At 46.1% G+C, this 12,917-nt stretch overlaps 1 protein-coding gene across 5 annotated transcripts in view; it reads right to left on the reverse strand.

Moving 5' to 3' along the window:
- TMCO3 (transmembrane and coiled-coil domains 3) overlaps positions 1 to 12,917 on the reverse strand; it is a 612,636-nt gene that overhangs the window by 65,182 nt on the left and 534,537 nt on the right. The window lies entirely within an intron of this gene.

The raw sequence follows: 12,917 nt of genomic DNA on the forward strand, positions 1-12,917 counted from the left end.
ACACTCCAAATTTCAGACTGAAACACACACTTTGAACACCCACAACTGAATGCCAGTTAACTCCCTGATGAAGTAATCGAAGTGGAAAACTGAAAGCATTTTCTATTGTGGATACTGCAGTAAATGAGGACAATGAAGATCTTCATAATAAAAAAGTCTCCCTAGATGGCCACCAGAGGAAAAAAAAAAAGACCAAGGGCCAGATGTAGCAAGCCTTTTGCGCCTCGCAAACTCCGAAAAATGCAGTTTGCGAGGCGCAAAAGGCCAAACGCGATGCACAACCTCAAATTGCGAGTCGGTACCGACTCGCAATTTGAGGCTGTGACTCACAAATAGGAAGGGGTGTTCCCTTCCTATTTGCGACCGCATCACCATGCAGAGTTGCTTTGGGACTGCGAATGCGGTCGCAAACCAACTCACAGTTACCATCCACTTGAAGTGGATGGTAACTCATTCGCAAAAGGGAAGGGGTCTCCATGGGACCCCTTCCCCTTTGTGAATGCCACAAAAAATATTTTTTCAGAGCAGGCTATGGACCACTGCCTGCTCTGAAAAAAACGAAACTAAATGGTTTCGGTATTTCTTCTTTTTGCATCTCGTTTTCCTTTAAAGGAAAACCGGCTGAAAAAATAAAAAAATAAACTGCTTTATTAAAAAAGCAGTCACGGACATGGTGGTCTGCTGTCTCCAGCGGGCCACCATCCCTGTGAGTGCCTAGACTCGCTATGGGGTCGCAAACTGCGACCCACCTCATTAATATTCATGAGGTGGGTCTTTGCGACCCCATAGCGAGTCGCAGAAGGTGTCTGAGACACCTTTCTGCATCTCGTATTGCGAGTTGCAATTTGCAAGTCGCTATGACACGCAAATTGCAAGTCGCAATTTGATACGTACCTACATCTGGCCCCAAATGGCACCACCACCCAAACATAGCCCAAGTATAGCCCAATGACTAAAGTGTGCAAAATGCTTAATTATTTATTTTTATATTTTGCAGTTTTATTTAGCACGGACATGATCGGAAGGTATTGGAGTGCTTTACATGACAACACGTTCATTTTGATTTTAGGCACAGGGAGATTAAGTGATTTGCTCAGAATCACAGGATGTTAAGTCAATGTTCAAACTCAACGCCAAAACTTGAACCTGGCTTCCCAGTTACTAAGTCAGCAGCTCTGGCCCTAACACCACATCCTCTTCCCTAAGTGCACCAAATAATCAAGTGATCAATTGGATGAAAAAAAACAAAGCTAGAGAAGAAATGAAAAGTGCTTTGTCACTATTTGAAGAACTAAGAAATTGTGCCCTCATTTTAGTTTTTTAGAGCACTAACTATAATTTCTATAGGAAAAGACTCCCTCATTTTTATATTTTCTAAAGGAAATGGTATAGGTTTTAAGGTTTTTATTCTACCAAAATGACTTCAATTGTGCCACACTTTTGTAATAACTACAGAATGCTAGATATTTAGTTGCTCATTAGAACACTCTGGGGAGGTAGAGATTTAGGGTACTACTTAGACAATAAACGGTAACGAGGAGGGAGCAAAGGCAGTAAGTCGACCACGCTGGGCAGGCAGGAATGCCAGTGGCAACATAACGGGCCATGGAGGGCAGGGGCTGTAAAACAAACTATGCAGGACAGCCAAGAGGCTGTGGCAACAGAACGGACCATTGAGGGCAGAAAGAAGAGGCAGTGGCAGTGCAACCATACATGTCAACAGACCCAATTCAGGAAGGAGGCTTAATATTCTTTTTAGCCCTAAAGGGCTTTATTTTAGCTTCTCCAGTATAAAATCTCCTCTTTTTTCAGAGGCTGTGGCAGAATAATACACTATGAAGTGCAAGCTGGAGGGTAGCACAACAGACCATGGGAAGCAACAGGAAGGGGACAGGGCCATGCACACTGACAACAGAGGGCAAAGGCAGCAAGCTGACTGTACAGGGCAAGCAGGAGGGAGCTTGAAGGGTAGGAGGAAGGGGCAGGGGCATGCTGGGCTGCGAGATATGGAACAGGATATTAATATAGTGCACAGAAGGAACTGAAAATATCATTAGAGATGGGCTATGAGCCACAAAGCCCTTTTCAGTTTTTGAGCTCCTGGAAAAGAAGCTATATCAGAATCTGATTTCCAATTTTATGTTATCATCCATCAGAAGAACATTTACTGCCTTTTAACTAACTGTCTGTCATTGTACATGAAGCTATAAAGGTGCCATTCTAGAGTCTTTGTATTAGGCATGTATTAACCCGAACAGAGGAATGTTCTAGAACACGAGGAACCGTTCTGTTCTTCCTTTTCAGCAAAAAGCATTACGTTGACTGATGTTTCCTGTGTTTCAGAATGCTTATTTATTAACGGTTGGGCATGCTTAAGAGTGAGCAGCACTGCGAACAAAAAGTGGAAATAATAAATGCTGTTAAAATGTATGAAATGTAAGCAGTCTTTTTCAGCTAAGTGATCTGAACGTATATAAGACATTATAATTAATCAGCAATATTCTTTACATAATGAATTAAAATAAGTTAATATATGGTAAGTGCAGTACAAGACACGTCTAAAAACACAAAAGTTAGTTTTACAACAAAAACGTCAAGTGTAGGTTGGATATAATGTGTTTCGGATTCAGGAATCAGGAATAAAAAGTTCCATGTGCAATGTGGCATTTAATTTCGTGGGGAGAGGTTGTCTAGTGCCTTCGTGGGACAGAATTACTTCTTTAGATGACGTAAACTGTCTGTTTTGAAAATAAATCTTAGTGTGGCAATGTCTACACACATCACTGTATATGCCTAGTTCTTTTTCGTTGCTTACCTCTTCCTTTACCTAATTTCGGCCAAGAGCAATGTCCGATTTGCCTGTTTTTTTTCTTTCTGTTGTCGCTTGTTACATGATTTTAAATTATGCCTTAATTTCACTTGTTAATTCGTCACCACACCAGTTTTATCAAAGTGTGCCAGTTGCAGTGCAAATACAGGCTACCAATAAAAACAAAGCGTGCCTGTCGCTGTATACATGTAGGCAGCAGGCAATGTCAAAACATACCCGTTGCTGTGGAAACATTGCGAGCTCTGCACTTAACAATACGCTGCACACCAACTTCCCAAAATGGCTGCTCAAAACGTTGTTTAGTGTTGGTTTTCTGCTGCTGATCGGGCTTGGTTACTACACGCATAAACTGGTCATGGATGCTGTAAAGTGCCTGGAGGGCCCCGCCCAAAGCCCGCACTGAAATAATATGTGTGCACTTGGTATGAAATCTTAAGGGAAACTGCGTCAGCGCAGCCCCTACTTTATTTTACCAACTCGGTTCCGCGTTCCGTCCGGACACGCAGAACTGGCTATAAATAATAGGAGAGGCCGGGTGGCTCTCTACATCCCTCCCATGTTTTACTTCACACAGAAGAGAGGAGAAACAGACCAGAAAACAAAGAACGCAAAAGGATATATGCGAACACAAAAATGTCAAAACACAATTAAAAGGATACAACGCCTGAGGACGAAAGTTCTCTGGTGGGAAAACAACGAGGACCCAACGCGGCTTCCTATGGACCTAACTTACATACAAAGTCTCGGAGCTGACTGTTCGGCACTGGATTGGGGTGCAGATGCTAACGTCCACCCCTAAGCAGGGATCCTTTGGGGCCAGCGTTTTCACCCAGAGGGTGTTGGACACTTGGACCACCACCGGAGCGTTCCCTCTCCATGCCTCTTCAGCAGTGGGCTCGTTGAACTCTTCGTCCTCCCAAGACATGACTGGAATCCCTGCTCTCTTGAAGTGTGATACATTTCTGGTGACCCTCTGACTGTCTTGGGCGGCTGTCACCATGGCACCCCTCACACTGACAACCTGCCAGGGTTCGGGCTCGAATGGAGTCTGGAATTTCCCTCCTGGCCGGCGATTCTTCACCACCACTTTGTCTCCTTTCTGAAAACCTCTGTATTGACTTCGCCGTCGCTCAGTGGCTTTACGATTAGTACGTTCTCTGCGTTGCTGAGTGGCTTCAACATCCAGCTCGGGTGCTGTCCACTGAGGACCAGACGGGATGCAATCCCGAGGTGGAACTTTAAACATCAGTGTGGCCGGGGCACACCCTGTAGTACTGTGAGGGTTCTGGCGATAAGCATTCAAAAACTCTTGTAGACATTTCTCACTGTCTTCTCTTTGTTCAACACCTATTCTGAGGGCTCGGTTTAGAGTTCGCATAAACCTTTCGACATCCCCATTAGCATGCGGCCAATAGGGCATAACCCTGCGATGATGTATAGCCGACCCTTCAAGGTAAGACCGAAACTCCTGTCCATGGAAGGGCGGGCCATTGTCTGTTCTGACCTCGTCAGGAAGGCCAAACATGGCAAATGTTTTCTGAAGTACCGGGCTCACATTCTCAAAAGCCGTGGAAGACACAACGTCCACAGCGGGGAACTTTGTGGAAGAGTCAATGATGACGACCGTCAGCCGCCCATCCGGGAAGCTCCCAAAGTCCATACTCACTTTTGTCCATGGCTTCACACTAGTCGGCTCCGTGACCACGGGACAACAGGGTGGTTCCCCTGATGTGATTACACAGGAATGGCACTTTCCCACCAGTTCGTCCACCTGACTGTCCATGACGGGGAACCACACCTTGGCCCGCAATCTTGCCTTAGTCTTTGCAGCGCCTTGATGTGCTAGCTCCACTACTTTGGCCCACAAACTCTGAGGCAGCGCAATTCTCCTTCCTCGCAGGACCAGTCCTTGTCCATCCGTGGACAATTCATCTTGCACCCTCCACATCCCTTGCATTGCTGCTTTATATTCATGATTGGCCACTTTAGTTTTTTCTAGGAAAAGCTTCCATTTCCTGTGATCAAGTGCTTCTTTGACCTGGTTGAGCGTTGCATCCACCTTGGAGGCGTCCACAATGTCTCCTACACACAGGGCATTGGGGCATGCCGATTGCACCACCATGTTGACAAATAATTCTGTGCTCTCCTCATCCTTCTCTTGAGAGTCATCGGTCGTGGTTAGGGACGGGTGGCGAGGCAAATAATCCGCTGGGTTGTTCACTCCCGGCCGATAGATGACAGTAAACCGGTAAGGTTGCAACAGAACAGTCCACCGTTCTATTCACGTGGGTGCCAGACGAGGACAGCCAGCAAACAGTGCGACTAGAGGCTTGTGATCAGTCACCACCCGAAATTCTAGGCCATACAGATACAGGTGAAAATGTTTGCACGCCCACCGAATCGCCAAAGCCTCCCGTTCTATTTGGGCATATCGTGTTTCAACCGAAGATAATGCTCTGCTGGCATATGCAACCGGAACCCACTCTTGCGGGTTTTGCTCCTGGAGAAGAACATCGCCCAGACCTACTGGACTTGATTCTACCACCACCTCAGTTCGTCGGTGAGGGTTAAAGTATGCCATTGTTGACTTGTCTAGTAGCGCTGTCTTGATGTCGGCAAACGCCTTGTCCGCCATTGGGCTCCATTCCCACATATGCCCAGTTTTTGTGAGCTGTCTGAGGGGTTCCGCCATGGTCGCAAGTTGCGGGATAAACCTTCCGCAATAGGTTGCCATGCCCAGGAAGCTTCTCACTTCTGTGGTGTTCTTCGGAATCGGTGCTTGACGGATGGCATCCGCTTTACGAGGGCCTACTTGTAGACCATTCTTTGAAAAAACATAGCTGAAATCTCCACTGACGTCTGATAGAACGCACACTTCTTCTTGTGGAGTGTTAAACCTGCCTCTGATAACCTCTACAGTGTAGCTCTTAGGTGTCGATGACGTTCTTCTCGGGTTTTGGAGTAGATGAGGATGTCATCACTCAAATTGATTACCCCCTGCAGTCCTGAGAGCGTCTCCCTAATCACATTTTGGAATACTTCGGCGGCCGAGGATACCCCAAAGCTCAGTATTTTGTATCGCTTAAGTCCCACATGCGTTGAAAAAGTAGTGATATTCGTACTATCAGGCTCCAGCTGATACCCAGCATTGAGGTCCAATTTCGAGAACCACTGTGCACCATTCAGATCCGCTATGATATCATCCATCGTAGGCGTTATATGCCACTCTCTTTTAATGGCCTTATTGGGTAGGTGCATGTCGACACACAAACAGATGGCACCAGGTTGCTTAGGTTTCGGCGCTATTACCAAGGGCGACACCCACGGTGTGCGCCCTTCTACCTTCTCGATCACTCCTTGATCTTCAAGCAGCTGTAGTTCCCTTTCCACGGCTGGGCGTAGGTGAAACGGAACGCGTCGGTGTCTGAGGGCAACGGGTGTAACACTGTGATCTATGTGTAGCTTGACACTTTTACCTTTGAGTCGCCCCAGTCCTTCAAAGAGCTGCGAAAACTCATTAACTAAGCGTTCAGCGTGAGAGTCATATACTTGTCGCGCGCAAAATACTAATTCAAGCTCTTCCGCGGTGTGGCACCCCAACAGAGTACCTCAGTCTCCAGCCACCATGTAGAACCTTGCCAGTGTTGACACCTGCCCGCTGGACACTGACACCTCCACCGTGCCACTCAGAGGAAGTGGTTCTTTGCCTCCATAGTTGTAAATTTTGGTGGTAGTTGGGGCAAGCAATGGTGCTGGGGTCAGCTGCCTGAACAGAGTCTCATCCATGGAATTCACAAATGCTCCTGTATCCATGAGCACTGTCGCCGACTTGCCGTTGATGTGGACATTGCTCATGGGTGGAGGTCGCTTTTCTGTTGCCTCCCACCGGTGAATGAGATGACAAAGATGTCTTCGTCTTCATCCTCTTCGAAGATTGGAGTTCTCTGAGCCATAGTCTCACCAGAATCATCAGCCTCTTTGGTCACACTTCTGACCTTGGTGTCTCTTCCTTTCTGGTTTCCTTGCCAGCCTTTGCCAGACGTGCACACTCTCGCAAAGTGGTTATCTTTGTCGCATTTGTCACATGTTTTTCCTTTCGTGGGGCACACCATGGGTGGTTTGTGATCATACCCACAGCTTCGGCAGGTGCGTGAGTTTTGTCTGCCAAAATTTACCTTTTGTCCTGATGGTTGACGAGTTTGGATGGCATCTACCTGCTCTTCTTTCGAAACGCTCAAAGTCTGAATTTAGTTGTGGGTCAAAATGCTTGTTCAGAGCTTCCACTGCTGCATTGAAGTCCGACTTATCGCCAGTGTTGGGGAGTGAATCAAACAAATCTTGCAGCTCATCTCCTCCCATTAACAGCATGAGAGATCTGCGCACGGCTCCGTCTGTCTCTCTCGTAGCACAGAAGTCATTTTCTAATCGGTTTAGCCATAGGCGCCATCTTGGCGAGGCTGTGGCCTGGTCAATCAGTTGGCTGAATGGTGGCAGTGCTGTTACTGAGGAGTGAGCACTGGGGCCTGCTTGCATGGGCCCCTGGGGGTTTTCCTGCGGTGGGGCGCTCATGGTGTGCTTATGCTTCTTATGGTGGTACTTTTGTCAATATCTCTGTATATATATATTTGTTTTTTCCTTCACTGGGGCTGCACTTAATTGTTGGTGTTCTCTTTCTTCTTCTTCTTATTTTTTTTTTTTCTTCTTCACCTTTTTTTCCCTCTTTCTCTTTGTATATATATATATTTTTTTTGTTAACTATCTTTCTTTTCAGGGCCTACTGCCCTTCTTTCTCACTTGACTGGGGCTCCTGCCCCTCTGGCTCCTGTGCTGTGTTCCCCTCCCTGGGGAGCACACGCGCTGCCTGGAGGTGGGGGTGTGCGTGTGACGAACCGCACACAGCCCCACGTGGTGCTGCGGGACGGGAGCGCTGCCTCCGGTCCCGGTCCAATGGTGAGGCCGCCTGCAGCTTTCCTTTGCTGCACGCGCGCCTTCTAGGCCACGGCAGAAGCCTGTCGGAGCTCCGGGACCCAGGAGGTTCCTATCGGCAAGGAGTCGGGGCGCGCCTCACAGACCGGAGCGCAGCACGCCACTTGCCTGTTTGGCTGAGCGCCCGCCTGGCCGCACACTACCTCGATGCCACTGACAACGGGGCACGGAGTCACAGCCCCAGTCTCCTTCTGTTTCCATCAGCGGACTCAGGATCTGGATGCGACGCGGGGTTGACGATAGCCCGCTCGTCGCCACTGTAAAGTGCCTGGAGGGCCGCGCCCAAAGCCCGCACTGAAATAATACGCGTGCACTTGGTATGAAATCTTAAGGGAAACTGTCAGCGCAGCCCCTACTTTATTTTACCAACTCAGTTCCGCGTTCCGTCTGGGCACGCAGAACTGGCTACAAATAATAGGAGAGGTCGGGTGGCTCTCCTCAGATGCACTCTTCTAAAGAACCATCAAACTTGCAAGTGGAAGCTAATTTGCGAAGATCCGTGATTTAGGCTTCAATAGACTCTTGTGGCCTTTGAAACTTTCATCCATAGTGATACAGTTCTAAGATGGTACTCACTTTTGGAAGGTAATGGTCTAATTTCTTCAAGCACATGTCAAACTCATTCAAGTCTTCTGACTCACTCACATCAAGATCAGAACGATGCTAGAATACCTATTGGCATTCTGACTCTAAACGATGTAAAAGTAAAACGCTTTCCTCTCTGCACTTAGTGATGTTCCCAAGATATGGGCATAATGTTAAAAAAACTTTCTTCCACTTAGACCAACGAATATTTGGGTCCCCTGGGAAGGGCAAGAAGAAAGGCGGTGGATTAACATTTTGCATTTTGTTCAACTTCAATAAAAGCTAATGTAAACAAAGGTCAATCTAAAACTCTACGTAAAATACATACAAATGTTTAACAGCTATATTATTAACATTTTTATATATATCTGTGTGTGTGTGTGTGTATATATATATATATATATATATATATATATATATAAATAAACAAGAATAGAGAACTCTGGGTAGTTCCCAAGTTTAGGTGGAGAGCAGCTCTAGCAAGGAGCGCTCTGCAACATCAGCGACACTCTAGATTTGCTCACCTCAAATGTCTGTTTATCTAGCAAAGTTTTTAAGCATAGGATTAGCATAGTGCTATCCACGCGAGCTAGATAGTGGCTTTTGTAATTTTACAGCTCGGTAAGGTTGACACTATGTTGAACCTATGCTTAAAGACTTTGCTGTACAAATGGCAAAATACTTTGTCACTATTTAGCTCGGCGTGTATAGCACTGTGCTAATCCTATGCTTAAAAACTTTGCTAGATAAACAGACATTTGAGGTGAGCAAATCTAGAGTGTTGCTGGTGTTGCAGAGCGCTCCTTACTAGAGCTGCTCTCCACCTAAACTTGGGAACTACCCAGAGTTCTCTATTCTTTTTTGCACACACATATATATATATATATATATATATATATATATATATATATATATATATATATATATATATAAAACAGTCCTTTGATGTGTTGGACCACCCTGTAAGTTACGACTTCAAAGTCAAGAAAACACACTCTCCAGTGCGCAGTAACGCACCCAAACTGCACCGGTTCTAGCAAAGCGTGCCTGTCGCTGTGCAAATACAGGCTACTGGTAAAACCAAAGAGTGCCTGTCACTGCACACACCCAGGCAGCTGGCAATGTCAACTCATGCCTGTTGCTGTGTTATATCAAAGCAGGTTTGTCGCCATGCAAGTATAGGTTACCAATAAAACCAAAGCGTGCCTGTCGCTGTATACATGAAGGCGGCAGGCAATGTCAAAGCCTGCCTGTCACTGTGGAAACATCGCAAGCTTTGCACTTAACAATACACTGGAGACCAACTTCCCAAAATGTCGTTTTGTGTTGGTTTTCTGCTGCTGGTAGGACTTGCTTACTTACACGCATGCATACATGCCTTCCATTCTATGTCAGGACCAGAGGGTCAGATTATGCTTCTCTTTCTATGCTTTAATCTTTCCAGCAGCCAATCACAGAAGATTTACAAAAAAACAAAACATATCCCATAGTTCAATATATATATCACATGACAACCATAGAGATTAACATGTATATAAGCCCAAAACACTAGTGTCCTTCCTCTTTCTTTGCTGCTTCGCAGCCAGTTAAGTGCCTTACGTTTTCTCCCATGTTCCTCATAATAGCACTGTGTTATTGTTACGGTGCTCAGGTCTCTCTGCGCTAATTTTAGATATTGATTTTCTTGGTGGAGCGGGAGCGGACTGCAGAGTGTTTGTCCTCAGTCCTATTTTTAGTCCCTCGGGACTCAGAGCATGCGTGTGCGATCACCTGTTTACCACTAGTTCAAACAAACAGAATTACAGCATTTTTTTCTGGTCGGGCTATCACACGTGTAACTCTCTGTTAACAAAGCCTTGGCGAAGGCTCTCGGTCCTCTTACTTATAATTTGAGAGTTTGGCACGTCATAAAGGTTAGCTACCCCACCCACGCCATCAGATGACGCACAAGCTGGGCAGCCTACTACCTCTAAAGGTAAATCAAAAGCCAAGAAATGGGCTCACTCAGAGATATTTGATAAGCTATCTGTGTCCATTCAAAAGGAACACGGCTATAGCTCCTCCCAACAGCAAGAATGGCAGGGGACTGATCAGTCGTCAGACCATACAGCCTCAGACCCTACATAAGACTCAGACGCAAATCAAGGGGACTGTCCTGGTCCAAGCAAACAAAAAAAGTCTGAAAATCCAAGAGCCTTGTCTCAATGGTTCCTTGAGTCTTGACATTTCACCCTGAGGACATTGTCCATCCTCGTTCTTCTAGTTGGACCCCACCCCCTGAGGTGGCAGTGTACATCCAGGATGACATCAGGGCAGGTTTTTATAAAGAAGTGAGAGCCAGACTTCGGGGGAGTGCCCTAGACCAGACCTGGAAGGAAAGGTCACAGATACCCCAGATATCGACCCCACGAAGGTCACGTTTATGAAGAAATGGGCTAAAGACCCTAAGAAGGGCCTAGACTGTGCTTGGAGGTCTTGCCAAGATAAGTTACTTGATCTCTCTGGCCCTCTCGCTAAGATTCTAGAACTGGCCTTCTTGGCTAAAGAATCTAACACTCCTATCGATCCAGAAGTTTTAGTGGGTTGGGCTCAGAGAGCTATTTGCCACCTGGGTAATGCCAACGTGGCAATCTCCACTGAGAGGAGACGGTCTATCTTAATGCGCATAGACCCCCAGCTGAACAAACTCGCTACTTCAGAAGCAGGACTAGTGGCTCAGAGACTTCTCTTTGGAGCGCCCTTCATCAAAGACTTTTTAAAATTCACAGCCACGTTTAATTAAATGGACAAAGCCCAGTTGTTTCTAAAGAAGGTATTTCGGGATACTCTTTTTTGGAGGGCCTCAACAAAAGGTTCGCAACATAAAGAAGGAATTACACCTCCTTTGTTCAAACAACTTGTGTCCTTGAGGAATCTAGCTCGGATGGTGGGACTTTTATCGTCCTCAATCCAAGCTATCTTCCTGGGTCCCCTGCATTACAGAGCTCTTCAGCGGCTCAAGATATCTCACCTTCAGAAGGGCTTATCATATGCGGACAAGGTTACCCTCTCAGTAGAAGCAAAGACAAAGATAGCCTGGGGGCTAGAACACATGGAGGCCTGGAATGGCCGTGCGATCTTCAGCAACTCCCCAGATGTTATTCTGGAATCAGATGCCAGCAGATGGGGCTGGGGAGCCCGTTGCGGGTCCCTGACCACAGGGGGTGGGGTTTGAGTTTACCTTTCATGTTTCTATGATGGGTCTTATGTGATTTTTCCTAGAAACTGAACAGAAATAACGCTAGAGCTAGTGTTTTGTGGTGGTCGTTGGCTGAGGTTCCCTCTTCTGGAATGGCACACCCGATATGGACATTTATTGGATCCTAGTTGAGACTTTCCCTTGGATTTTATGGTTCGATTTATAGACTGGTTCTCATTGGCTCTTTTGTCTGTTGAAGCGTTCGAAAAGAAAGAGGAAGGACTCTAGTGTTTTGGGCTTATATACATGTTTATCTCTATGGTTGTCACGTGATATATATTGAACTATGGGATATGTTTTGTTTTTTGTAAATCTTCTCTGATTGGCTGCTGGAAAGATTAAAGTATAGAAAGAGGAGCATAATGCTTGCCTCAGTGTCCTTAATAGAATTGAAAATTCTTGACGTGAAAGCTCAACATTTTTTCATTCCTTTCCTCACGCATTATGTCATGTCACAGGGGCTGTGCAGAGGCGTGCGCTTCGCCCTGGTACAGTGATGTCATCTTAGAGTTACCGTGAACACCACAATGAAGAGTGAGGCATGAGGGTAGATTTGTTGCGCGGCTCCCATATTTCAAACAATATACAGTCCAAGTTTACAAAGGTTAGTCTCTAGGCTCAGAAAGTTCTGGGAGTGTCTGCGCAGCTCAAGTACTTCCAAAGGCGGCACTCAACTTCTGCAATTCAAAAGACACACAGACTTGAGCACCTTAATGGGCCGCATGAGGCTCAATACTTTAACAGACGTGCAAGTTGGGCCTACTATGGTGAGTCTATACACACTCACCAAACGCCAGAATAAAGCCAAGAGCCCAGTCGAACTGCTATTTGAAGGCCGCTTAGAGTACCTTAAAGATGCTCCCACAAGTTGACAGGAATATGTTGAGACGTTTCATCAAACTTGAAATAAAACACTGCTTCACTCTCTTAAAGATGAACATGCAAGGTCCTCATACACTGCTTTCAGCTTGTCACCAATGTGAAGAAGTCCACACGCCATGTAAGTATACTGGCCATGAAGAACACTGACTATGGTGCGCCAGAATGAAGGCCCTGAAAGGGAAGTCCCTGTCCCTAGAGATCGGTAAGCAGAGAGGGTGGGTGGTTCAGTAAGGACTCTGCAACTAGAATACGTCTCTACCAGATAATTAATTAGCAAAGGTAAGTAATTGTTCACCTGATCGAGATTTCTAGTTGCAGATTAAAATAGATACCCATCTCTTCTAGAGATGGTTCTCTTCTGCACTGCCCGACCTTTCTACACACCCACATAGCCCA

The sequence above is a fragment of the Pleurodeles waltl genome, chromosome 8 (genome assembly GCF_031143425.1).
Source record: "Pleurodeles waltl isolate 20211129_DDA chromosome 8, aPleWal1.hap1.20221129, whole genome shotgun sequence".
Lineage (NCBI taxonomy): Eukaryota > Metazoa > Chordata > Amphibia > Caudata > Salamandridae > Pleurodeles > Pleurodeles waltl.